Here is a 27137-nt window from a genome sequence, read left to right on the forward strand (position 1 = left end):
GCTCGCTCCGGGCCCCGCCCAGGCTGCCGGGCAGAGCAACCGCAGACCCTTGTTTGCCTTCTCCCCGGAGTGACCCTGCGCCCGGTCCGGTGCAAGCTAACCTCAGCCCCCTTCCCCCCGCCCCAGTCCCTCCCTCCCTCCCTCCGCCTCCTCCGTCCCGGGCCGTCGCCGCAGGCGGGCCCCTCGCCGGTCACCTGTCACCGTGCCCGCGTGTCCTTGACCTCGCCTTCGTGAGCCTCAGACGGCGCCATCAGTTTCCCTTCTGCTTCACCTCTCCAGGAGCTGCTGCCGCCGCTGCTCTCAGGCACCCGCATGTCTCAGACCCTGCAGGGGGGCGGGGGGTTTCGCCTTACCCCGTGGAAGCTCTGCCAAGGCGTGTCCCGAGCGCCCACCTGCCTGGGCACTTGTGGGTTAGCCTAACAGAACATCATGCTAACAGTTCCTGATGTGAAACTGTCCCGTTTCTCATGAAAATGCTCAAGGTCATATACAAAATACTCCCGTTTTGTTACCACATTGACAGTCTAGATTCTGTCCCATGGGCCTTGTGCACTGGTACTTCGGGTGAAGAGGCAAGCCTGCAGAGGTGTGAAGCTGACTCCTCACCCGGAGCTGTTCAGCATCTCATGCCTCAGCTTTCTCATCTAGGCAATGTGACTGTTAATAATACTTGTTTTCATAGTACCTGCTTTTCCTTTTAAAAAAGATAGACCTTATTAAGTGCTTAGCTCAAAACTTGGCACATAGTAAATAGTCAATGTTAGTTAGCTATTATTGTAATTATTTCTTCTGTAAATACTATGGCAACTATTACAGTCTTACTTTTGAGTTAGCTCTTAAGTGGTGAGCTACACGAAACCTTTTCGGAAGTAAAGTATCTTATAAGCAAAGCCTTCTGGTTTTCATATTTTTCTGAGGAAATACAAGAGAAACTGACAAAGACAATCGGACGAATGAAAGCAAAGATAGTAACAGAAAAACAAAGGCAAGATGATCAATTTTAATGTCAACTAGGGCATAGGTATAAAGGGAAGACAGTCATTTTTTGTGTTCATTAAAGACAACTTCTAAATTGAAGTGTAACAGTAGAAAACAGAGATGCTAACAATCTTATGTTCCTAATTTTGAAAACATTTTCTTAAAAAATGACTCTCAAAATTGTACAAAATTCCAGCCTCACAAATCAGAGTATGCCCCTGAAAACACAAAACAAAAACTGTTAGAAGTATAAGGAAATTAAGGGCGCCTGGGTGGCTCAGTTGGTTAACTGACTGCCTTCGGCTCAGGTCATGATCCTGGAGTCCCGGGATCGAGTCCCACGAAGGGCTACCTGCTCAGCAGGGAGTCTGCTTCTCCCTCTGACTCTCCCCCTTCTCATGCTCTCTATCATTCTCTCTCTCTCAATAAATAAATAAAAAAAATCTTTTAAAAAAAAGTATAAGGCAGTTAAGTAAATTAAGCTTTCATATGTTTGACTAGAAATAGGTATAAGAAAATATTTAACAGTACAGGAAGATGGCCATGATATGGTACCTAGGAAGAAAGAACACAAACACAGTTTGTAATGTAAGTGTATGTCCTGAGGTCAAATAAGTTTGAAAACACACTCAGACTAGTTCCCCTTGAAGATTCACCTTTAAAATCTTAATTAGCATATTAAATAAAGCTTTTGAGATATCCAAGGACTGACTGAGCTTAACTCTTAAACCCAGTGTTTTCCACCACTTTTATTTGAGCATAGACTATTCTTTTTCACAACAGCCATATTAAATTTCTATGGAGCAATTTAATAGACACATTTTGGGATATGCTAACCTAAAAGCATTCCCATTAAAATCAGATAAACAAAAAGAAAGGATAATATCAGCCATAAAATGTACATTATATAACTATGTAAATACTATATAAAAGGCTACCAAAGAACACCAAGTATTTTCACAGATGGCATTTTTCTTTTTAGATTACTAAAGATAATCATCGGAAGAAATTAGAACTATTGCAATATTTTAGCATCTATAAAAGATAAATATATTAAAACCAACATTTCATATATAATATCTATAACACCTTATAAAGTATCATGAATAATAATATTTTGTTCACAGTAATGAAAGACTTAACTACCTAAAAATGACCTTTCGACTTGGTTCACATTACATCCTTTGGAAGACCTTCTCTGACCTGCTTTTCCCTGTTCCCCAGTCACCTTCCATCCTCTCTCTCTAACAGAATTCATCTCACTGGACTGCAGTCCTCTATCAGCTTATCACTTTTCCCCACCACACACACATACCTTAGGCCCTCCTGAGCAGGGAGTATGTTTACTAATTTTAGCATCACCAATATATAGCACAGTGGCTGGTTGAGAGGTGCTCAACAAGTGTTAATCTATTTAATTAATTAACCAACTACTTGAGCCTCACCAGAATGTAAATATCCGTGTCTTTCAGGTCAATTTCTTTGACAATCTTTTTATCTGCTACCTATCTACCCTGCTAAAATTTTTACATGTAAAAGTCTCCTCCTTTACGGGAGCCTGGGGGGTCAGTCTCTTTAGCGTCTGCCTTCGGCTCAGGTCAGGATCTCAGGGTCCTGGGATCGAGTCCTGTGTCCGGCTCCTTGCTCAGTGGAGAGTCTGCTTCTCCTTCTCCCTCTGCTTCTCCCCCCCGCTTGTGCTTGCTCTCTTGCTCTCTTTCTCTCAAATAAATAAATAAAATCTTCTGAAAAAAGTCTCCTTCTTTAAAGCCAGGAGGGGTTGGATTTTAGAATGGAACTTATTTCTTGAAAATTAGAAACTTTAAAAAATCAGTTAAGGAATCAGCAGTATGAATATATCTGATAAGATGAGAATCCCTCAAAATTGTATGCATCAAAATGGAGGAGGGCTCATCCAGGTCATCTGGAAATGCCCTGGCGCTGGAGGCCCTGTCTCCCTGGTCTCCAGGTCTGTGGGGGGAAGGGCTGCACCCAATCAGTTTCCATCAGGCCCTGGGTCTTACATCGCTCCAGGCTTGGGCTTTGGCCTTTCTCAGCCTCCCCCCAAGCAGCTGACATCTGGGTTCAGATTGCCTGGTGTCTGAGCCCAAGTGTTAATCCCCTGCCCACCAGGTCATGCCCACTGTCATTCTACTTTAAAGAGAAAGCAGCAAGGCAATCAGGGTCCCTCTTCTGACGCAGAGCCCCAAGGAAGGGCTGAAACCCAAACACGTGATGACAGGGACCTGTGACCTGCAGCTGGTCTTCCGCCCGAGTCCCAGCCTGCCCACGTGACCCTGCCTGGTGTCTGCCATAGGCTTTGGCTCAACAGGCACAAATAATCGGCAGACCTGTGTCTTCTGGTTGCTGATGGAGTGGGACTGTGGAAATAAGTTAATTTTAATTCAGCAAAATTGCTGGCGTGCTTTAGTAGATGATGCTACCCTCTCAAAAATTAAACTGTACTTCTGAGGTATACTGAACTCAAAGGGTTTGTCTTGTTTTGCTTTATTTTGTTTTGTTTGGGTAGGTGTTTTGCACTAACTCAGTACTTTTATCTGAGAATTCAAAAGGGATTTAAAAATGATGGAAACTATATTGTTCCCGTCTTGTAGGAGGGAAAGTAGACTCACTTCAGAGCACTGAATTCAGACACGAATCACTAGTAACTGAGCTAGATGTCTCTCCATTGTGTATTCTATATTCTCTCGTAATTTGTTTCGTAGGTGAACAAGGTACAGAGCATTGGGGCAGAGTCTTCCTTGATAAATCAGTGAGTAGAAAATACTAAGAAATTATCTTTTTCCCAAAAGTCATGTCTTCCATTCTTACCATGAGCATTAACCCACAATAAATGTACAATTAAAGGCAAAAAAAAAAAAAAATTAGGGTTTTTTTGAAAGGTGTTTTTTGTGGGATAATTCACCCACAGGCAGTCATTTATTAAGCACCATGTTTAGGGAGCTAATAAGTTCATTTTGACTCTAAGTAATTTGAGAACCAGGTTACTTATTTGCACGAATTCAGTGATACTCCATGGACTTTCTGAGTACCTATTTTACCCAGAGCATAGCAGCTCTTTTATGGGTGAAGGGCCACGTATTGACCAAATGGCTCACAGTTTTTATATATTACCTCTCACTTGCCTGTTTACTCAAATTGCATGATTAATTCCTTGAGAATATTGTAGGTGGCTAACAAAAGCTTGTTGAATGAATGAAAGATATTGGAAGTTCAGGGAGATCAGAGTATCCAGTTACAGGGCCAAACGTGGCAACAGGAAGGGCTTAAAACACACAACTGAAAGAAAATGAGGGCTGAGTTAGTTGCTCCCACCCGCGGATCAGGCATGTTTCCCTGGCTTCGGTTCGGAGGGGGGTTTGGCGGTGAGATATTCAGAGCATAAGGAAACGCTCTTTGCTATCCCTGAGGGGGTGAGTTAATGCAGATCCCCCGGGGGCATTTGCCAACTCTCCCCTTACTCACTTCTAGGACACCATAATTGGTCCAGTGGCTCCTAGAAAAAGCCCGTGAGAACAGTTAGAATTGATAAAAAATTTCAGGCCAAAGGAACCCTGAATAGTTTTCTTTTATTCTGCCTTATATTTTGTGTCTTAGAAAGAACCAGGAGATGATACTATTTCTGGAAAACCAGGATTTAGCTCTTTTTTTTTTTTTGCTTTTTGGGGTTTTTTTTAGGCAAGTAATTATCAAGAGAGCATAGCCTTTTTATTGTTCTAAATCCAATGAAGCAGATGCCCCTAATATGACCTCTGGAGGCCCCGCCAGCTGAGGCTTAGCGTGGCAAATCCCAGTGAATCCTCCATTGTCATAACCTCTGCCTGTCCCTCAGTCCCTCTCCCACTTCCTGGCCCTTTACCCTCTCGCACACATGCACACTCTCAAAACAGCTTCTTCCACAGCTCCCGCCGCTGAACAGGACGCTTGTCCAAACTAAGAAACCAAGATCTTGTCTTGCATTCCTTCCCAGCGAAAAAGTTCCAAACCTTTTTTAGGAAGGCAGAGTGTGTATCATATCCAGAAATACATACTAGTCTAGATAGATGGATACCAGGCACTTGTTACCTCGTGCCTTGCCAGGACTCTCTATAATGTTTTTCCTCTTTATTTTTTCCTTTTTGGATCTGTGTTTGATGAAAATGTTTGCATAATCCCTTAACAATACTGCCAAACAAATACTTGAGAAATAATTAAAGATTCTTGAAATTATTTACCTCATATATAAAATACATGTGTACGTATACACACCCACACACACATACATATATCTTAAAATTATACATAAAGCTTGAAAAAGAACCACTCGGAAATGCTTTTTTGCTTTAGAAATGGTTCGTACAAGAGCACACCATTGTACTGGGAATCTACCCGGCAGAATCACTTAAGAATTCAGATGATACAGTAAATGGAGACAAAGTTGACATTTACTGCATAGAATGCCCATCCCAAGTACACTCAGGGCACCCTCACTATCCTATTCAGTCTCTGACTGTCGTTTGAAGGGACATCAACAAAGGACTGTTCTGTGGAGAATGTCAAAGAGTAGAAAAGAAGGGCATTCTTCTTTTCAAATGGTGGGCTTAAGTCTGGGGGAAAAAGACCAAGAAGAAGATAGTGTCCATCACCATCTTGGCAGGTAGGGTTTATTGTGGCAAACCAAGTGCAGGGGACTCCAGCTGGGTGAATAATCATTCCAACGGGATCCCAGGACTCAGATCCGCCAGGTCGGATGGACCAAGAATGTAAGGAACCAGAAGGTTAGTGCAGGTGTGTCCTAAGGAGTGCCAAGAGGAGCTGCTTCTGCCCATCAAATCCAAAGGCAAAGTGTGGATGCAGAAGGATGACAAGACCAGGAGGCCCGGAGACTAGGGTGCTGCAGAGGCTAAGCAGGAGGTGAGGTACAAAGGAGAGGCTGAAGAGAGAATCAAACACAACAGCATAAATACATAGAAGTCTGAAGCCAGCGCTTGGCACATGGGTGATTTGGTCTGGCTTAAAGTCATGGTGTCATGGCAAACAGGTGGTCAACCAATCTCCATTCTGACCTTTCATCTGTTCTTCTTGCCCAACTCTTGCCACGTAGGAGCGTGCTGCCTTTCTCCTATTAAGGATGACTTTGGAATTGTAAAGGGAAACCGGGCTTTGGGTTGTAGTCAAGAACCTGACGTCAGCAAGGAAGCTGCTAGTATAAAATCTGAGCAGGTGAGAGAGAAAACAACAAAGGACCAGAGTTCAAAACCAGCAGGAGATGTGGAAAAAGCAGAGAAAGGGGACTTGGACAAAGTCACATGGTTAACGTTGCAGCTGCACCAGGTTCTGGAGTAGAGTGAGGAAACCTTCCTTTCCCTGATTTTGTTGACTTACCCTTTCCTCTTGAAACATGTTCTTGGAGTTAGCAGATGACACTCTGGCGGGCTGGTGCTTCCTTTCACCTGTTCTCTATCACTTGGCTTTGTGGATTCCAGTTTCTCTCCCTGAGCCCTGTGTGTGACTTTCTCCAGAGCTCACAACTATATGCTCTTCTCACTCTATACACTCTAGTGGGTGCTTTCATCCTTGCACTGATCTTCAATTCCTAGTGCCTTCCACACTTGTGTCTTCAGCCAGACCACTGTACCCAACTCTGCACTGGCACGTCAATCTACTATGGACTCATAGTTAACATATTCACAATTGAGCCCATCATCTCTACTCTGCAACTTTATCTCTTTGTAGTCCCCATCTCAGGTGACCACATCCCAATCCATCCATGTGTTCAAGTCTGAAATCTATCACTCATTCTTTGTTTCTCTCTCCTCCCTAATTCCTAGAGCCAACCAACATTTATCTGCTGCCATTGTTCCTATTTCCATTCACCTTCATCCTGTGTCTCCTAAAAATCCCCTATACTACCATTCAGTTTCTGTTTCTAAATAATTCTTAGCAGTCTGCCTACCTCTTATGCTGACCTTCTACAATTTATCTCCACTCTGCTACATAAATGATCTTGCGGGTGTAAAAATGCTATGTTCCTCCTCATCTGGTCAAAATTTTGAATGATTTTGTATTACCCATGGGATAAAATCTAGATTCTTTTCAACAAACTCAAGACCCTTCAGGATCCAGCTCCTACAACTTGTTTTACCTTACCTTCACATGCATCCCCTACCCCACCCCAACATGTAATTTTGTCAAACTGCATGACTCTCAATAGACTTTATATTTCCCGTTCTTTCAGATTCATGTCTTTCACTATGCTACTCCACTTGTTTGGAATACCCTCCCTCCTTTCATCACTGGACGAAGCCCTCAACCAGGATCAGCTACATAATCTGCAGGGCCCAGAGTAAAAATGAAAATATGGGCAAAAATCATCAAGAATTTCAAAATGGCAATATTTGGTAGAGCATTAAACCAAGCACAGAGCCCTTCTAAGCATGGAGCTGGGATAACATCCTCATGCCCATAAAGGCAGCCCTGTCCTCAGCTGCATTTTCTCTTCCTCTGAATTTCTTTCTACTTTCTCCATAAGATTTAGATTTCTTCTCTTTTCCCCCATACTCCACAGACATCTCCATTCTGCCGCTCATCCTGTGGTTTCTTCATTTTTGCTGTGTATGTTTCCTTACTAGGCTATAGTTAAAGTTGCATATTCAGCATCTAGCACACAAGCACATGGTGCACAGTAGGTCATCGTGATGGATTTGCTGACTGATCACACTCACTGATCACTGAGCTACCCCACCTTCTACAACTTCTTTTCTGTGGGATGGTGTTTTTATCTCTTTGCTTTGTTTCATTCTATATTCGCTGATCTGGTGGGTTGGTTGGTTGGTTGGTTGCTTGTTTGGTTTTAAGAAGAGTTCTAAAAGACCACGAGTACCACAATGGTTCAGTATCTCTAGAATTTCTAGAGGTATATACTTAAAAGGGCCCCTATCTATAACATGCGATATTTTTTAACATCATTTAAACATGAGCATTGGAAAGAAAATTGAATGACGGGTAACAAATCCTCTTCCACTTATATTTCCCTTTGTGGATTTTGACACCTGCATTATAAGTTATATTTTTTAGATAGTCTGAAAATGTCCTGTGCTTCAAAGTCATGCTATTACCATAAAACTCAGAAAAAGGCTCAACTCCTTCAGCTTCTCTCTTGTAAACTTACATTACCCTTAAGAGTGGCACTCTTGAATTCTTCCCTCCCCCAACCTCCCAGTACCATTCTTCAAAAGATAGTTCATCCAGAGGGCAAATATATAGAAGATAGATGCAGAGTCCTCTTGTAGAAGCTGAGGCAGGATTGGGGCGGGCAGAGCATTTGCTTCTCCATTCTGGCTCTCCCCATCTTCTGCCAAGAAGGTGGTCTTAAAAAAAGAAGGGAGTATTTTATACATACACATACATGTATGTTATATGTGTATACACTTTTGATACTTTTTTTTTTTACTTTTAATAGCAATTTATTCAGGATCCAACACAGTAGTCTAATCCACCAGCTTGAAGTTTAGCTAAGACTACTTATCTAGACAGACTTCCTGAGTAGGAAATCGGGTTATTACTGTGTGACATTTCTAAACCGCAGAGTTAGGTAGGCACGGAAGCAGGCTTAGTCATCAGGGGATCTGACATCCAGGTGTCATGATATCTGTGCAACTATTGAATTTTCATGATAGTTGATAGAGTCCATAGAGGACAGGCTGTTTAATCTCAAAAGTTTCTAAGTTTGAAAAAAGCCTTTAAAGGGTCTTACAAATGCCAAAGCAAACTCTTTCCCAGTGATTGCACATTCAGAAATCCATCTGAAAACAATCATCCAAAACATGGACTAAATATCCATTACAAAATTATTTATATTAGCCTAATATTGTAAACAAATGTTCAACACTGTGAAATTATTAGCTGTACTGCAAGTGATGAAATCACATTTGATGGGCTATCGTGCCCTTATTAAAACTGATGTTTACAAAGAGCTTTTTAAAGCTTGGGAAGATATTTACATTACAACGCTAAGTGAATTATGAAGCTTCCACAACGTATGTGCCGTATGATCTCAATTATTTCTTACATGTACAAAGAAATGAAGATAAAACATATAAATTTTACTGTGATTTTTTTTTCTCTGAGATTATAGGTGATTTTTTTCTTTACTCTTCTGCTCTCTCTGTTTTTTCCAGTAAGCATATAGTTTTTCTAATAAGAAAAATATAAGACTTTCTTTTAAACATGACATCCCGAGGCAGTCCTTGACTTCACCAAGGTCCTCCCAGGCATGAACCAAGATGACATTGAGAACAGAAGGGCGCAAAGCCATCGTAACAAGATGGGTGGGTCAGGGGCCCCTGGGTGGCTCAGTCGGTTAAGAGTCTTCCTTTGGCTCAGGTCATGATCTCAGGGTCCTGGGATGGAGCCCTGCATCAGGCTGCCTGCTCCGTGGGAAGTCTGCTTCTCCCTCTCCCTCTGCCCCTCTCCCTGCTTGTGCTCTCTTGCACTCTCTCTCTCTCTCTTTCTGAAATACATAAATAAAAGCTTTAAAAAAAAAAAAAAAAAGATGGGTGGGTCAGCTAGAACCAGAGCTAACGAAATTCACAGAGTTGGCTAATTGAACATCATAAATAAATAAATAAATAAAAATAAATTCACAGAGCCCAAGTTGCAGAAGAATGGTAAAATGGAGATGAATCTTAGTGAAAAGTGAAAAAACTCTTAGTAGATTACCAGTTACAATTTTGTTATACTACTTCCTAGAAACCAGGAGAAGCATCCTTCTTTGTTTAACAGGAAGAGGTGAGGAGAAGTTCAGAGGGTAAATCTGTGATAAAATGCAATACTTGAATGTGGTAAACACAGTGAAGAACTGAAATATGGTTAACTTATTTGGTTGTAAGTTTCAGAGACTCCCTCAAGTTAGTTGAACTAAAAGGACTATTTATTAAGGACACGGATGGAGTGATAAGGGATACAGAATCTCAAGGAGAGCAAAAGAGGAAGAGCGGGTAACAAGGATCTATAATTAGAGCAAATTTCATGGACACTAGACCAGAAGGGGGGCTTTGGGCCTAAGTGTTTTTCTAAAGAAAGAGTCCACATCTCAGCCCTGGTGCTCCTGTATTCATACAACTCAGACCCTCTGGACACCTGGGGATTTTTTGTTTTGTTTTTGTTTTTGTTTTCTGTTTGTTTTTCCTATTCTGGTATCAGCTGGCCTCTCTACCTTATATCCTATATGTTCTCTGAATCACATATCTTCTGCTTCTGTCCCTGGCCAGTTGAGTTTGTATTTGGCTCATGATGGTCATCCCAAATTTCCACGACTACATGGTATTCCGTGAGCTTCAACTCTCACTGGAGAGAAGCCAAGTGCCTCACTCTGTCTGTATTCCTAGTTCAAGAAGGAGTTGCGGTGCTCCAGCCCTCCTCTTTACAGTAAGCCACTTTATAAGCCCCTGATATGCCTATGGGTTCATGTGTTCTGTCCTCGTCCATGAGAAAAATCTACTGCATAGGGAAGCACTCTTGGGCTGCGCCGTTTCACTCAGGAGAGAGTGGAGGATGGTACCAAGACTTTATGCCTAAAATCCTATGAACAGCCATTGAATGAGGAGGGATTCTATTTGCCTGATGAACGTTTAAAGTAAAGAATACTGTTTCTGGAAGGCTGGCATGTCTGCCTTGAGTCAAATCAATATCATCAAGCCTACAGAACAGGATGGCTATATAAGCTAGTTTGTACCTATTTGCTAATAAAGGTTTAGTGAATATTCTCATGTACAAAAGAAAAAAGATATAGGACTTACATATTTAGCCTGGAAGCAGACCACATTCCTGATCCCTTATTGTGTTTCATACATGCTATTCCTTATATGATCAGGTTAACAATAGGAATGGTGACATCTCACCTGCAATAGATTTCTTAAGTACAATTTTGCCTAAACACAAGTTACCTTTGTTACTCAAGACATTGATGCCTACTTGTTCAGAACCTGAAATAAAATAATGACCCTCTTCCTTCTACCCCTGACTACTATTTAGATCACTTTGGGCAAAGTTACAAGCAAAAAAAGAGTAGAAATCTTGCCTTTGGCATCTAGATGTCTGTGTTGAACTGAGAGTCTGAGATGAAAACAGTTGAAAGGAAAATATGGCCTTAATGGGAAGGCCAATGCCAATTTTGCAAGAGAAATATGCCCTAATGGCCCTTTTCATGGCAGGATCAACTGGGCCTCAATGCCCTGTAGACCCTATGACTCCATTAATTTCATGGCTTGGCAAGAAATATTCGTATCACAGTTTGATGCTTAAAGATTCGAGGGAAGGGATGTAACATTTTATCAAGTGCATGCTACCATAGTAGGTCTCAATTGTTATCTCATGTAAACCTCATAAAAATGCTGGGAGTTGGGTATGATTATGACAATGTCTCAGGAAACCCAGCCTTAGAAGGCTAGCCTTAAAAAAGCCTAATTGGGCGGGATGGGATTACTCTTCTTTGCCTCAACTTGATCACAGAATTATCTAGATTAATACTAAATATTACAATCCTCATGAGCTACAGTAGGGTTGGCATCAAGCTGTTCAGAATGCTGTGGCCTGTGGATAACGTGCTGATAGGACTGCACCTACCTAGTGAAAGGGAGGAAGGCAGAAGCCTGATAAGAAGGTGGGAGGAGGGCATTCAATACCACAGGTGACCAGAGCATGGATCCCACAGTTGGCAACACATTCAAACAGCAACAGGCCCCGCTTTGCAGCAGGTGATCCAAGTATCCCCTTCTCACTGCCCTCTCTTGTACAGGCCTCAATCTATTTCTAGCTTTGATTGCCAGTTTGATTCCAGTCTTCAGTGCGTATTTGTTCAGAACCCCAAATAAAGTAATGAACATCTTAGTATATTTGAGCAATGCATGACCAGGGGGAAATGTAATTCTCTTCCATTGTAGCTGTTCTCTGTCAAATGTCTAGTGGGGGAAAAAGAAATGAAGCCTTCTTCTTTGCACTTATGTGGTAGGAAAGGTCTTATAAATATCCTCAGTTTGGGGCAGGAAAGAGCTAACTTCAAGGCTGAGTGCTACTTCACTTTCCCCCGTTTTCAGAAACTCTTCATCCACCTGTTGTTTCTTACACCCGTAGTGCAATGCCCCATGCCAGGAGAAGACAAGGCTCACATTTTTGCACTCACTGCCTTGTTGGAATTTTGCTGCTCATTTTCTCAAAGACACTTACATGGAAGTTCCCTGCCTGTTTATATCTCTCTGTTAAAGTTCAAAGTGACAGGAGCCGTGAGTAATGATAGTATGAATCAGCAGGGCCACCAGCAAATGAATTAATGACAAGTGTGTGCAAAGAAATGAAGAATTCACTTGATGTCTTACTAATGTGTAAGCTGAAGGAAAAAAGCAAGTTTCTGGGTCCAAGAGGATATTTAAGATCAGTGTCCAATCACATGGGCCCTGCACAAAGGATACAGAGAAATGGCCCCTCAGTGAATGCAAAGGAGCAAACGAGACTCCGACTGAGCAAGAAAATACAAGGAGAAATACAACCTGATGTCTTATACATCAAAGTTCAAACTGAGCAGAAAGAATCAAAAGGGAATTTTCTTAGATGGTCTCCACCCGCATGTAATGTATGGGTTGGCAAGTGGTTCTCAGACTTGAGCGTGCTTCAGAATCAACTAGAGGACTCAGTAAAACATAGATTGCTGAGTCCCTCCTTAGACATGTTGATTCAGTAGCTCTTCGGGGGACCTGAGAAGTTGCATTTATAATAAGTATTCACTTGACGCTGATGTTCCTGGTCTGGGAACCAACTTTGAGAACCACAGGTTCAGCAGATTCACCAAGCAGCATCGTTGGAAGATGCCCATTATCCATGCATCCTCTTGCTATAGCTTTCCTTTTGATGTGGGCACACTTGTGCTGACAGATGGCCAAGGCTGCCCATTGCAGGACATCACACCTGCTTCCGATTTGGTGGAGTTGGTTTCTTTAGGTGAGCTCAGGGCAAGTAAAGCATATCATGTGATCGTTTTTACTTTATGTCTCTGCTGCTTCCCATAAAAAAAAAATAAGAAAGCTTATAATAAATCATGTACATATTTAAAACTTAAAATGGGAAATAAGAGAAAACAGAAAAAAGGAAGCAAGCAGATCAACCAAAAACTACCAGGGAATCTAAAAATAAGTATTAATTTTAGCCCTGAATTTTTAAGCAGTGAAGGTCAGAATGGGAAATAGGATGGGTACCATAATTCTCAACATTTATTACACATTTGTAAAAACAATTCCTCAAGAAAAACCCATTTATTAGGGATTTTAAATAATAAGGAAGAAAGTAAGGGGCAATTTAGGAGGGTGGTATCACATGAACAATTTTTTTAAAGGTTGAAGGTGGAGGTAGGAATGGCATATGTAAGGGATGGTAAGGAGCCTGCTCAAGGCTAGGTGATAGCTAATTTGTGGATGGGTGAGCAAGTCTCAACACCCAACAGGTAGCCCTCGTGCCATAATACGTTAGTTCTAGAGGCCTCAGGCTTTCGTGCTCTTTGCAGAACGAGACCCTGGTTCCCAGAGCTAGGCAGAAAGCAAAGACTCTTGAATTATTGCCAGGTCACAGGGAAAACCAGACCCACTCCTGTGAGGACTGGCATCAGACGGCCCTACTTGTGAAAGCAACAGCTGATGATAGAAAAGGGGGGCAGTCACAGGTCTAGAAAAAGGACAAAGGGGATTCTCCTGGATCTTGCACAAGGTCACCTGCCATGAAACAAGCACCAGAGCACTTGTAAAATGCCCAAGTAACAACACGAATCCAACCCTCTTCCTCTGCCCACAGGGTGTCTCATGGCTCCAGTTCAAATTCTTGTTGTATCGTCAGAATTTCCAGACGACTGGGATATTTGGCTGAGGCCGGCCCGTACATCTTCTGTCGAGGGACTCTCTCCTGCCAGGAAGGGTGGAGTGGCTGAAATGGAATAATCCAATCGGGTCTTTTCCATTCCCACTTCTGTGGTCTCCTTCGGACTCTCATCTCATCATCACATGAATCAAAATGATCTGGAGACACGTGGTTATGCTAATGTCCCAACATGCCTTTTGTCCCTAGTGGCATCTTTCTCAGGAAAAAAGACATAAAAATAAAGTTCCCCAAATAAACATCATTTGCTTTGGAATCATCAGGAAAGAGAAGGCAGCTGAGTGAGTTTTACTCTTCTCCACAGTCATGTGGCACTTTGTTTATACTCCACTATTAGGATAAGCATCAAAAGTAAAGGTATGTGAATCTAACTTCTCCTGGCTTGGGCTGATTGTTTACTTTTGCCTTACTGTCAAAATCCATCATAAGCTTCTCTTATTATCTTTCCCGTAAATATACGAGACTTGGTGGAAAGGAGAACATTCCTCTGGGCTGCTTAACAAGCAAATTATTTTTCAAGTACTTCATCCCCTTCCTCCCCGCCCTCTTTGAATAAACATTTGGGAGACACAATCCTGTGGCCTGGCAATTTGCAAAGACTGTCTTTGTCCTCACAAAGGCAAAACAAGATGGACGAGGTTAATGGAGGATATGAGTTATCTTGGATAATCAGTTGAAATATCCACATCTCTAATTCAAGGCTTCCTTTGATTTATCAATGTCATACTTCACATTAAGGCCCCCAACGTCCATGTTCTTCATTTCCTTTCTAATTATTGCTTCCCAACCCAATAATTTGCTGTTCTATAGTTTCTGAAGTCTTGCATCTAGTTTGTTCAGCATCTTGGAATGTGATGAGAAAAGTAGGCTCTCTGTTAGAAAGACCATATGGACTTTTGGTTCCTTTCTTGCCTCTTCTTATCCTTCATCGGTAAGTATATACAGGCCCGTGGCTGATGTGGCAGGACACACAGAGTAACCAGCCTTTCTGAGATTATCAGGGAAGCTCAGGGAGAATGGAGGCTCAGGACCTAGTTTTACACCCTTATTGGGGGCAGACACTTGTACAATCTCCTTAACCTACAGGATTCACAGACACTTCAAACTCTCAAAAAACTTAAACTCTAGGGCCACCTGGGTGGCTCAGTCGTTAAGCCTCTGCCTTCGACTCAGGTCATGATCCCGGGGTCCTGGGATCGAGCCCCACATCGGGCTCCCTGCTCAGCGGGAAGCCTGCTTCTCCCTCTCCCACTCCCCCTGCTTGTGTTCCCTCTCTCGCTGTCTCTCTCTCTCTGTCAAATAAATAAAATCTTTAAAAAAATATTTAAAAAAACCTAAACTCGGAGGATTAAAAATAAGAATGGCCTCGCTGGGTGGGTTGTTAGAGAATCAGAGAACATACACCACTTGCTACCCCTCCCCTTCCCCGCTGCCGCCCCGGGACATGCCATCACTGTCATCTCTCACCTGGATTGTGGAAACAGCCTCCACTTGCACCCTTTCCCCAACCCAACTGCATCATCAGCACAACATAAATCAGACCATGTTACACTGCATCTCTCAGAGTAAAAGCAGAGTCTTCCCACAGGTGGCCCCTGTTGCCTCTCTGACTGAAACTCCTATTACTCTCTTTCTTGCTTGTTCCATTCAGCCACACTGGCCTTCTGGTGCCCCTTGAATGCCTCCGGGATGCTCTCACCTCAGGGCCTTTGCACTGGCTGTTTTCTCTGCCTGGAATACTCTGCACTATGCCCCATGCCTTCACCCCGCCTGACTTCACAGCTCTGATGGGCTGTTCCATATATGTCACCAGCCCCTACATCATGGGTGTGCCACTACAACCCCCTGCCTGGTTACCACAGAACTTTCTCTGAAACCACAGAGAGCCCAAGCGCAGAGCAACTTGGTCCCACAGGGAAATTAATGGGCCGGGGCATCCCCAACCAAAGGAATTCGGTGAATAAATGCCTGACCTCCCGTCCTCTGGTTGGAGTTTACATGGGTCCTCAGAGGGGCCCTGAGGAATTAAGCCCCAGGTGTGCACAGCATAAGCAGCCCTGGATGCATCCTCTGTTGGCGTTCCACACGTGCCCGTCTCTCCTCTCCACTCCCTCACTTCTGCTTTCTGGGATCGATCGTCTTTCCAATCCCCAATCTCAAAGCTGTATTCCTTTCTGACATTCTAAGAAGAAAAGCAATTAAGTACCCACCTAGAAAAGGAAGCTTCTGAATTCCCTGAAGTCAGACAGAAAAGTAACCTGCCCCCTTCCCATTGTAGCTAGTTCTGGGAGTGGACAGCCAGTAATACCTCTTACCAACTGCAGATTTGGAGCTGAAACTCAAAGCATGTGTCCCGAGGGGTAAGAGATACACCTTTCTAAAAGTATTCATGACATTCCTTCCCTCTCCTGTTAATTTTAGAGCCAGGCAACACTGTTCCCAAGTCAGAGAGTGCTTACTGCTGCTCACCACACTATGCTCCCCTTGCTGGGGCCTGGCTCAGGTACACAAGCCCCCTGGAATGCTAAATTCATTCTGTGCACCGTCATAGGCAACAAGGAGACCAATGGCTCCTCTTGGCATCTCAGAGATGGTCTGGAAGGAAAGGGACCGTGTTGATCTCATCGTTGTGTGGAATGGTTTTTTTGTTTTTGTTTTGTTTTTCCCTCTGGGAAGAAAATCTCCTTGAGACTCTAACAGAGAATGAGGATGAAGTGGTGTATTAGTTTGCTCGGGCTGACGTAACAAAACACCACAGACTGGTGGCTTAAACAGCAGACGTTTATTTCCTCACGGTTCTGGAGGCTGGAAATCTGCGATCCACATGTCGGCAGGTTTGCGCTCCTCTGAGGCTTCTGTCCTTGGCCTGCAGATGGCCACCTTCTTGCCATGTCCTCACGTGGTCTTCCTCTGCATGGGCATCCCTGGTGTCTGTCTGTGTGTCCAAACTCCCTCTTCTTAAAAGAACATGAGTCAGAGAGGGTCAGGGCCACTCTAATGATCTCATTTTACCTTTGCCTCTTTAAAGGCCCTATCTCCAGATGCAGTCACATTCTGAGGTACTGGGTCAGGGCTTCAACTTGTACATTTGGGGGCTACCGTTCAGCTGTAGCAAGTCGGGATGGACAGAGTTGTTTAGCGAAACATGGTCTTGCCCAATTCATTCTCATTCACCCCTACTTTACACTCTAGTCTTTTCTAGAAAGGTGTCTCAAGATCGCCTTTGTCGCTAGACCAACCTTTCAGTCGTGGTGAGGGGTTGGCCATCTGCTTTGTCTCCTGTTCTGATTCAACACCCTTTGGGTCGGACACATCATTGCCTGGCACATAGGCACATTATCATTGTCCCTGCTGCTACTCCTGCAAGTCACTCCCACCCCCGACCTGCTCTGTGCCCATAACATGATGCCAAAGCTACTCTGCTAGAATGGGCAGACTCCTTGCCCCTCGGTGCCACACCCAGGCATGCTGGCCCTAACAGCTCACAGAAATGCCTCTAGCAGTGCTCTCTCTAAGCCCCTCTCACAGACCCTGGAGACAGACATCATACTATCTCCAAAACGCCCTCCCTCAAAGGTCCTTCACCAAAAATCCCTTGTCTTCTCCCTCTTTCCACCACCCACAGAACCCCTGTGTTGTATAATCCACTGGACTTTAAATTGCTTCTCACATGAAAGCACCATTACTTGCAAGGTCCTGATCGGGTAGTATTTCAAGAGTGACTCCTTCAGGTCACATTATATTCCAAATATAATCCCTTTGAAAACTGAAAAAAAAAAGAATTATAATTCAATAACCTCTTACATTTATATAGCATTTTCAAGTTCATCAAGAGCATTTGTATATTCATTAAATCATTTGATTTTCCAACAGCCCTGGAAGGAGGGCATTTCCTCCTCTCCACAGGTAAACTGAGAGGTAGAAGTTTGCCTGACATGGCCACTGTCATATCTGATCTTTTGGGAGGATACAGTTCAACCCACAACAGGTATAGTGTGCCCCACACCATTTTTCTAAGGATTATACCAACTTTCTGTTAGGAAACATTGGGCAGTTTCACTTCAAAAGTCTCTTTCTAAGAGATGATATTGATTGTGTTGTGCTCAAATTCTGCACAGAGAACAACTACTACTACTTACAAATATAATAATAATAATATATAATGATGATGATGATGATGATGATGGTACAAGTTTATTGAGTCTCCTGTGTGCCGGGCATCATGTCATATCATATAGTTTGTCATTAGATCTTCCTTTAAAAGAATGCTATTATACCTATTTTGTGGTTGAGCTGGCTAGGTCTTTAAAACCAAGGTCAGAACCAGGAATAGAACCCAGATTATTTGACTCTACCTTATGCTAATCTGCCTCCTTATCTTGCCTTGGCAGTCTGGTCCCAGGTCCTCAGCCTGGATTCCTGGATCTCCTGTGGTAAGTCTCCCCCAACTCTCTGACACTGTCTGCAAACACCATCCAGTCTTCCCTACTCTGCTGGCTTCCCCACTCCCAACATCCATCATCCCCCTTCCTGATCTTCCAAATACATCCCACTTGGGCCCTTAGTATCCACTGTTGTTGCATGTTGTCATTATTTATGAGCAAGGACAAGGCTGTATTCCCACCACGAGTCTTATTAAGAGGGCAGCAAGGGAAGAGTAACCATACTTGAGAGGAATGAAGGCAGCCCATCCTGGAAATGGCACCTCTGTACACAGTTGAAACCCTGTATTGAGAGTCAGGAGCCTTGCTTTCCACTCTTGACTCCGTTACCCTTAGAATTATGCCTGGACTTGTCAGCTCATCTCCCCGGCCTGTACAAAGAAGGGCTGGGCTACATAATTTCTGAAATTCCATACAGGTCTAACGCTCTCTAAATCTAAGTACTAATTCTTCCAGGAAGACACTCCTATAACTTTGGCCAATACTGATTGCTTCTGTTCTTAATCAAATCCATATTTCAGTCCCAAAACTCAGAACACAATTTGACAGAAATATTTCGTACTACTTGGGGATATGGGAAACAAAGAAATGGTAGCTTGAGTGCCAAAAATGCTGCCATTCTTGGGATACCTTGATAGGAACAAAGGGGCAGAGTATTTTTGAAAGCAAGAGTGTCCCTGAAAATACAGAATGTGTGTTTAGTCCTTGCAGCATATACATTTTTGCTTCTTGTTGAATGACTTTTTTTGTACTTTTTTCATAGTTTTCTGTATTCTCTATTTGCTGTGTTTATGGATCTTAGCTCCTTCCCAGAGAAATTCCTTAAGATGAGAAACTCTCTGGTACACTTCTGGTACTCCCACAGCTTTTCCCCAGTGCAGCCTCATGGCAAAAAGCACAGTACACACACATAGTATTTGAAAACAACAAAGCTAAAAATATCACACAAAGGATATGGATTAAGCATAAAGTATTTACTACAGACAGTAGGCTAGAACTTCACTGAAGGGGGTAATTTCAGTCTGACTCTTTGAAGGAGTCAACAGAAAGGGAGAGCAAATGTATCACGGGAGGTTCTCCACACACACTCATTCATTGAGATGGAGAGCTGGCTGTGACTTCGCCCAGATCATCAGATCTAACCAAAATTTTTTAATTAAAGTCATCTTTTTCTTTCTTGGGGGCCACAACACATTTGTACCCAAACTGAAAGGAATTAGAGGGTACGCGAGAATTACCTGTTCCTCGACACAGATTTACACAGTCGGAGAAGGCTCCTCCTGTGTAAAGGGACAGAAGAAACGATCACGTTCTTGACTTTGAAAATTAAAAGAACCCTTAGAAATTACCAAATTTACTTCCCTCGTTTTGCTGATTGAGGAAGGGAGGGCCAGATGATAAGGCAAATTGCCCGAGATTCCAGAGAAAGTCAGGAGTGGAGGCAGAGGAAGAAGCGAGCCCCCTGACTTTCAGACTGCTGTCTTTTCTACAAGATCCATGGAAACTTCCTTGTCAGTTATACTCTAAGGATCCTTATTTGACTGGAGTCATTTCTCCTCTGACCCTTAGCTCCCCGTTCAGTTTTAGGACTAAGGCGAGGCCCTCTAAAGAAAGGCCCGTTGTTTATTCCAGAATAAGGTGGTCGGCACGTCCTGGTTTGCCCAGGACTTTCTAGGTTTAGCACTGAAATTCTCTCGTTCCAGGAGCTTCTTACCCTGTACCTATCCTCCCTTCTTCCTCCCTTACAGTATCTTTTTTGTTCAGGACCCCAGTAAGTCTGGTCAAACACATCTAGGGTCCCAGAGTCACCTGTGGCCAAGGAAGGTCACGTGACTCTCATGTGGCCAGTGGTGTGTGAGCTGAGCCCCTGGTTAGACCTGCAGAAGCTTGGTGTAGGGGTTGGACTCAGCTCTGTGTATTTTCAGGTCTTCGTCTTCAGTCTTCCATTAGGGTTGCCAAATAAAATACAGGATTTGTACCAAAAATTTATTCATTGTCTATCTGAAATCCAGATTTGACTGGGTGTCTGTACTTTTATTTGTCTGGCAACCCTCTACCCTTCTTTTTTCCTTCCTGCCTGGAATGTGGACACTATGCCTGGAGGTTCAGGGACCACCTCAAGACCATGCACCACAAGCTAAGGGTGGTGATGGGAAAGACTGAGGGAATCTGGACCACTGAAGTTATCGTGGGGCCTCTCCAGCAGCCTAGGCTCATTAGGGAAGCTGTTAGAAATCCCTGAATGCAGGCCCTTTCTGATGTTCTTAACATGGACACAGACCTTGTCCACCTCTCCCTAGTCAATTTTTCTGTCTCCTTCCCCCCTGGGAATACTCGATTTCATTGTAATGATCACTGATCGCCTACAGGCTAGGTAGGACCTCACAAACACTACATTTTCCTGCTTATCTCTCATTTTTTCTATCACTATAATATGCTGTAAACTGAGTGTATTTTATCCCCTGAATCCAAGTGAAATTCGCTGACCTACTCTCCAAGGGTTGGGGTGTGGGACTTTCAACATATTTTAAGCACATCTCTCTAAATATATCCATGCACTTATCTTTAGTAAACAAAGATAACTGAAGTATTTGATTATGAGTAACATAAAAACTAAAATAATAATTTTCAATAAGTTCTCTTTGTATTTGGTACAGTTCACTTAGTAAATTCCTTGTTTTGAACTTAAAAGGATATTTTTAAGATTTTAGAAAAATCCCTTTATTTCTGTTCCCCTCCTCCCCACACTAATTAAATGTTAAAGCAAATGTAAAGTATTAGTGTGATGGGGTGTTAAAGTTTCAGTGCACCCAAGGCACCCACCTTTCCAGGCTGGTTTCCAACCCAGCTCCTGATCACTGCACTCAACTTCCAGCCATTTCCTTCCATAAACATGGTCTACACTGTGCCTCAGGAAATAGTCAAAGAAGACTCCTGTCAGAAGACTAGTGCCTGGCTCAGAAATCTCCCTGGTTCTCCTATGGGGCCCCCAACATCTGGCTTCCCAACTCCTAAGCAGCAGCTCCATGATTTGGCTGGAATCAACAAGGATACCCTGTCGCCACTCTCCCATTCTCTCAGGCTCATTCCGGATGTCTTGTCCTTGCCCGTGTGTTAATTCCTCATAGAACACACTCTCCCCTGTCTCTGTTGCTTTACATTCTACTCTCCATCCTGGATCTGGCTTTCTGGGGTGCTCCAGCTGCAGTCATCCCTCTCTGCTGTTAAACCATTTTTTCTATTATTTAAATTCAATTAGCCAACATATAGTACATCATTAGTGTCAGATGTGGTGTTTAACAATGCATCTGTTGCATATAACACCCAGTGCTTTTGCTGTTAAATCTTATTCAGCCTGGACTTGGCACACAACTTACCAGTTCTCTTTGTATTCATTGTATTTCCAACTAGTTTGGGGGGAGGCTAACGCAACCCAGTGTGATTGGCAGAAGGCATGCTCGTGAAGCTCTTATTCAGTGATCATCTTTGAGCCTGAGATTCATATGACACACGGAGAACAGAGAGTGCCTATTTGCAGAGTCATAGTTTTATTTGCAGAAGCTCCTACTCTTATTTTCAGGGGGAAAAAATAACTTTATCCATTGTCTGCTTCCAAAAATCTTTGGTTCCCCACTTGGAGCAGTTGCCCCACCCTGCTGAAGCCCAACAGCAGCCCGCAGTCCCGCAGTCCCAGAACCGCAGAGCATCCCTGTCATCACATGAAACAACGCGGACAGTCCCATATCATCACAGCCCCAGCGCACACCCTCTATCCGCCACTGCACCAGTGTCTTTCCTCAATGACTGAATATTCATGCCGCTCCTTGCTTCAGAATCTCCCCTGCAGATCAGGGACACCACACCACAGTCTATGGACCAAGTCCAGTCTTGTCAGCTGTTTTCGAAAGTAGGGTTTCATTGGCACGCAGCCAGACTTGTTTATTTACGTATGGTCTCTGACTTGTCTCATGCTACGATGGCAAAACTAAGTAGTTGCTGTGACCGAGAACACATGACCTGCAGAGCCTAAAATATCTACTATCTGAGCTCTTTACAGAGGAAATTTGCTGACCCCTGAGCTAGACTCCCGTGGTCATGGATAAAACATCCATCACTAGTGGAATATTCTATCACCATTATCAAATATATGAAAATGGCTTTTAAATTTATGGTTGTTGCCTTATTTATTATTCTTGCCAGCAATATTGAGTTGCATAAATTATCACTTGTGCCTAATTTTTGGCAAGAGAGCTAGGAGAAATTTTTTACAAAATTAACTCAAGAGTCTAATAGAAAATGAGAGGCAGAAGGAGAATTGATATTTCTGGCTAGCACTTTTGCGGAAAGCTATCCTTTCTGGTCAGGGCGGGATTGGGAGGTGACAAAACACGGTGAGGAATAGCCACAAGGTTTTTTCCAGCTTATGTAGAACCAGTAAACTGGTCATTGCCAACAAAACAGTCCAGCTAACTCCCCAAGGCTGGAGTGAAATGATTCAGTTGGTTGTAATCAGATGCAGTCAGTATCCCAACAGACTACAGAGTGAGCACCCACAGGCACCTAGGCTCTTAAAGGGCCAGATGGCATTCAGAATAGAAAACAACACATTTTTTTTTTAAACCCATGGCTTAAATAAGATAGACATTGTTTATTTCACTCTCATGCAAAAGTCCAAAGGAAGGACTGGTTTGGTGGTGTTCAGGGGCCCAGACACCTGTGTTCAGCTTTATCAACCTAATATGTGTCTTCCAGGCTCAGTGGCCCAAGATGGACACTGTCACTTCAGCCATTGGGTCCCACCTGCAGGCTCAAAGAAGAAAGAAAGCTCACATGGCAGAAAAGTTGTTCCCCAGTCGTCAACTCCCTTAGGAACCTTCTGGAGTGGCCTCAGTTTAGGTCTCATTGGCCAGGATTTAGGCAGGTGGCCACGCCCAGTTGCAGGGGTCCATGGCCTAGTAGACTACAGCTGGAATTCTGCAGGAAAGACAGAAGGGAGAGAATTGGCAGTCTCTGCCTCCTGTTTGCACATAAAACTGAGGACAAAGCTCACTGTCCTCAATTTACTTTCCAGAAAAGTTTACTCTGATGGGTATTCATCCTTTCTGATGCCTGAGTAATATTCCATTGTATATATGGACCCCACCTTCTTTATCCATTCGTCTGTTGAAGGGCATCTCGGCTCCTTACACAGTTTGGCTATTGTGGACATTGCTGCTATGAACATTGGGGTGCATGTGGCCCTTCTTTTCACTACATCTGTATCTTTGGGGTAAATACCCAGTAATGCAATTGCTGGGTCATAGGGTAGCTCTATTTTTAACTTTTTGAGGAAACTCCACACTGTTTTCCAAACTGGTTGCACCAGCTTGCAGTCCCCCCAGCAGTGTAAGAAGGTTCCCCTTTCTCCACATCCTTGTCAATATTTGTTGTTTCCTGCCTTGTTAATTTTTGCCATTCTAACTGGTGTAGGTTGATATCTCAATGGGGTTTTGATTTGAATTTCCTTAATGGCTAATGATGTTGAACATTTTTCATGTGTCTGTTAGCCATTTGTATGTCTTCTTCAGAGAAGTGTCTATTCATGTCTTCTGCCCACTTTTTGACTTGATTATTTGTTTCTTTGGGTGTTGAGTTTGAGAAGTCCTTTATAGATCTTGGATACCAGCCCTTTATCTGTAGTGTCATTTGCAAATATCTTCTCCCATTTCGTGAGTTGCCTCTTTGTTTTGTTGACTGTTTCTGTTGCTGTGCAGAAGCTTTTTATCTTGATGAAGTCCCAAAAGTTCATTTTCACTTTTGTTCCCCTTGCCTTTGGAGACATGTCTTGAAAGAAGTTGCTGTGATCGATGTCGAAGAGGTTACTGCCTATGTTCTCCTCTAGGATTTTGATGGATTCCTCTCTCACATTGAGGTCTTTCATCCATTTAGAGTTTATCTTTGTCTATGGTGTGAGAGAATGGTCAAGTTTCATTCTTCTGTATATAGCTGCCCAATTTTCCCAGCACCATTTATTGAAGAGACTGTCTTTTTTCCAGTGCATATTTTTTCCTGCTTTGTCGAAGATTAGTTGACCATAGAGTTGAGGGTCCATATCTAGGCATCGACATGGATGGAACTGGAGGAGATGATGCTAAGTGAAATAAGTCAAGCAGAGAAAGTCAATTATCATATGGTTTCACTTATTTGTGGAACCTAAGGAATAGCGTGGAGGACATTAGGAGAAGGAAGGGAAAAATGGGGGGGGCGGAATTGGAGGGAGAGATGAACCATGAGAGACGATGGACTCTGAGAAACAAACTGAGGGTTTTAGAGGGGAGGGGGGTGGGGGGATGGGTTGGTCCGGTGATGGGTATTAAAGAGGGCACGTACTGCGTGGAGGACTGGGTGTTATATACAAACAATGCATCATGGAACACTGCATCAAAAACTAATGATGTATGGTGACTAACATAACATAATAAAAAATAAATTAAAAAAATAAAATAAAATAAAATACCACAAAAAAGAAAATTTACTCCGATTTGTGTACTTTGTCTGCAGAGAATACACAAGTAAAGTACCTGCCATTTGGCCACACAATTTTTCCTCGGGGTCTGATACCTAAGGGAATTTAATCGATGCCAGTGTCCATAGCTGAGAGAGGGGATTGCTGCCTGCCTGCCTTGTTTTCATGCTCCAGAGAAAGGAAAGTCTGAAAAGCCAGAAGCACAAACATGTAGGGATAGCCTCCCCCCGACCTCATGATACTTTCAGCCTCAGTTGAACCCATGGGAGAGAGGAGAGTGTCTGGTCAGGACCCTGGACGGACGTGCAGCAGTCCTCAGCTCCTCCCCAAGCCCTGCAAAGAACCTCTTGATGCACCCTAGAGGAATGTGCTCACAGTTCCTACCCGAGGACCAGACACTTGCTGTGTAAATAAGGAGCTAAAATAGATCCCTGGCCAGGATGAGGGGTGTTACAAGGGGAGGAAGCCAGAGAGAAGGGTCATCTGTTAAGAAGGGAACGTGATAGCACATGGGCAAATGCCTGCATGTTATTCCTAGTGCTAGTTCTGCCTCCTCCCCCCTTTAGGAACAGTCCTGTGCCATTTTTACTCCCCCCATAATGAATAAGGAAGTGCAAGCCCCCCACCTCTCCTCCGCCTCATAACAAGATACCAGGGGAAGCCAGAAGCTGGAGAGAATGGAAGCCAAACAAGACTGCCCAGTGAGGCCCCAGCTGCTTCAGGAGGCAGCAAGCTCCACAGAGACAGCTCAGTGGGGGCTCATGGAGTGGCCAGACAGTGAGGGGGAGCCCCGGGGGCCATGCGCTCACCCCACCCCTCACCCAACCCCTGCTTCTTCGACTCCCATACCTCTGACTGAAGTTGGGGCCTTTTGGAGAAGGGTGCGGGGGGTCTTCTTGACCAGTTCCCCTGCTGCAGGGTGAGCTGGATGAAACCCTCACGGAGCCGGGAACCTGGCCAGAGTCGCCTCTCACACCCCGAAGCCGGTGTGACTGCACTGCTTTCTATCACTGTGCTCTGTGATCTGACTTTTCTGCCACGTACTAAGAATTCAAACAGAACTGAAGAAAGCTTTCCAGTGTTATCCCCAGCCATGCCAGAGGTCACTTCTCAGGGAAGCTGAGTGTCCCGCTCAGTTGGGCTCCTGGGCTCCGTGAGAACTGACCCTTTTCAAGGGGGCCGGACGCTGGGTGTTCAGCACACTTCCCCCAGTTAGAGGCCGTGTCACAGAATGCTGACAGGAAATGCTACATCAAGGCCCTGTAGGTCCCCAGCCCGAAACCTTGCAGTATTTGAAGCCGGTTTTCTGATGTGTGTCATTTTTTGCCAAATGGCCCGTGCCCCGCCCCCCAGCCCTCTTTGTCGCCCTGTGGAATCCACAGCACTGGTCTTCCGGGACCCATCTGGGCTGGCCTCCGGGGAGGTGCAGGCCCGGCCCTGACGACAGATGCACTGAGCCACACTCTCAGAGTGCCACGCCACACTCTCCAAGGCCCCATAGGTTCGGACTGAAGGAGCACAAAGACCAGATCTGCACCCCGGGTCCTCTCAGCTACAGGTTCCAGGCCATTAGCAAGCAAGCAGTGTGGGGCTGTTCCCTGCTGGGCTGTTCTGTCCCAATGGCTCAGTCCTCACATATGAGAGAATTGGAACCCTAAACAAGTCTCAACCCTGCTCCAGTGATGCCGGCCACAGGCGGTTAGAACAGACACGGGCTCCATCTGATGTTTGCCTCCTCCTAAGTATGAACTGAGATCACTATCCTACCGGTTAGTAAATTGCCTGCATTTGGATTATAATTGAACTGTTTTGCTGCAAGCACTGTGCTTGGAAAATTACAGTTCTATCGCAATACGGAGCCGGAAAGAGTTAATTTACCTCCAAAGGGAACATAGTTCGCGTCTTCTTCCCCGGAAGGATCAGATCAAAGGGTAATTATAAATGACTGATAATCTTATTTATGTTTTTATTGGGCTATAATTAAACAGCGTAGTATCCATTCTCACTATTTTAGCTATTCCGCATTGGATATATCCTCAGAGAGAGAACTGGGAAGTAAAAGACTAGAATCTTCTCCCTTATGAAAATTAGCATCTTTTTAAGGGTAAGTTCTATTACTGAGGGACAAAAATTTTATCTCCATTAGCAAGACCGGCTCACAGAGTCCAGTGTCGATTCCAGTCATTACTTGCTGATCCCCAAGAGATCGGAGGGGCCAAGGGAGAACACACGCTGCCCAGTGGGCTCTCCTCAGTGGCCAGGAGCCCACAGCCCCCTGCAGGGCCTTTGATCTGTCT

The sequence above is a fragment of the Zalophus californianus genome, chromosome 12 (genome assembly GCF_009762305.2).
Source record: "Zalophus californianus isolate mZalCal1 chromosome 12, mZalCal1.pri.v2, whole genome shotgun sequence".
NCBI classification, from domain to species: domain Eukaryota; kingdom Metazoa; phylum Chordata; class Mammalia; order Carnivora; family Otariidae; genus Zalophus; species Zalophus californianus.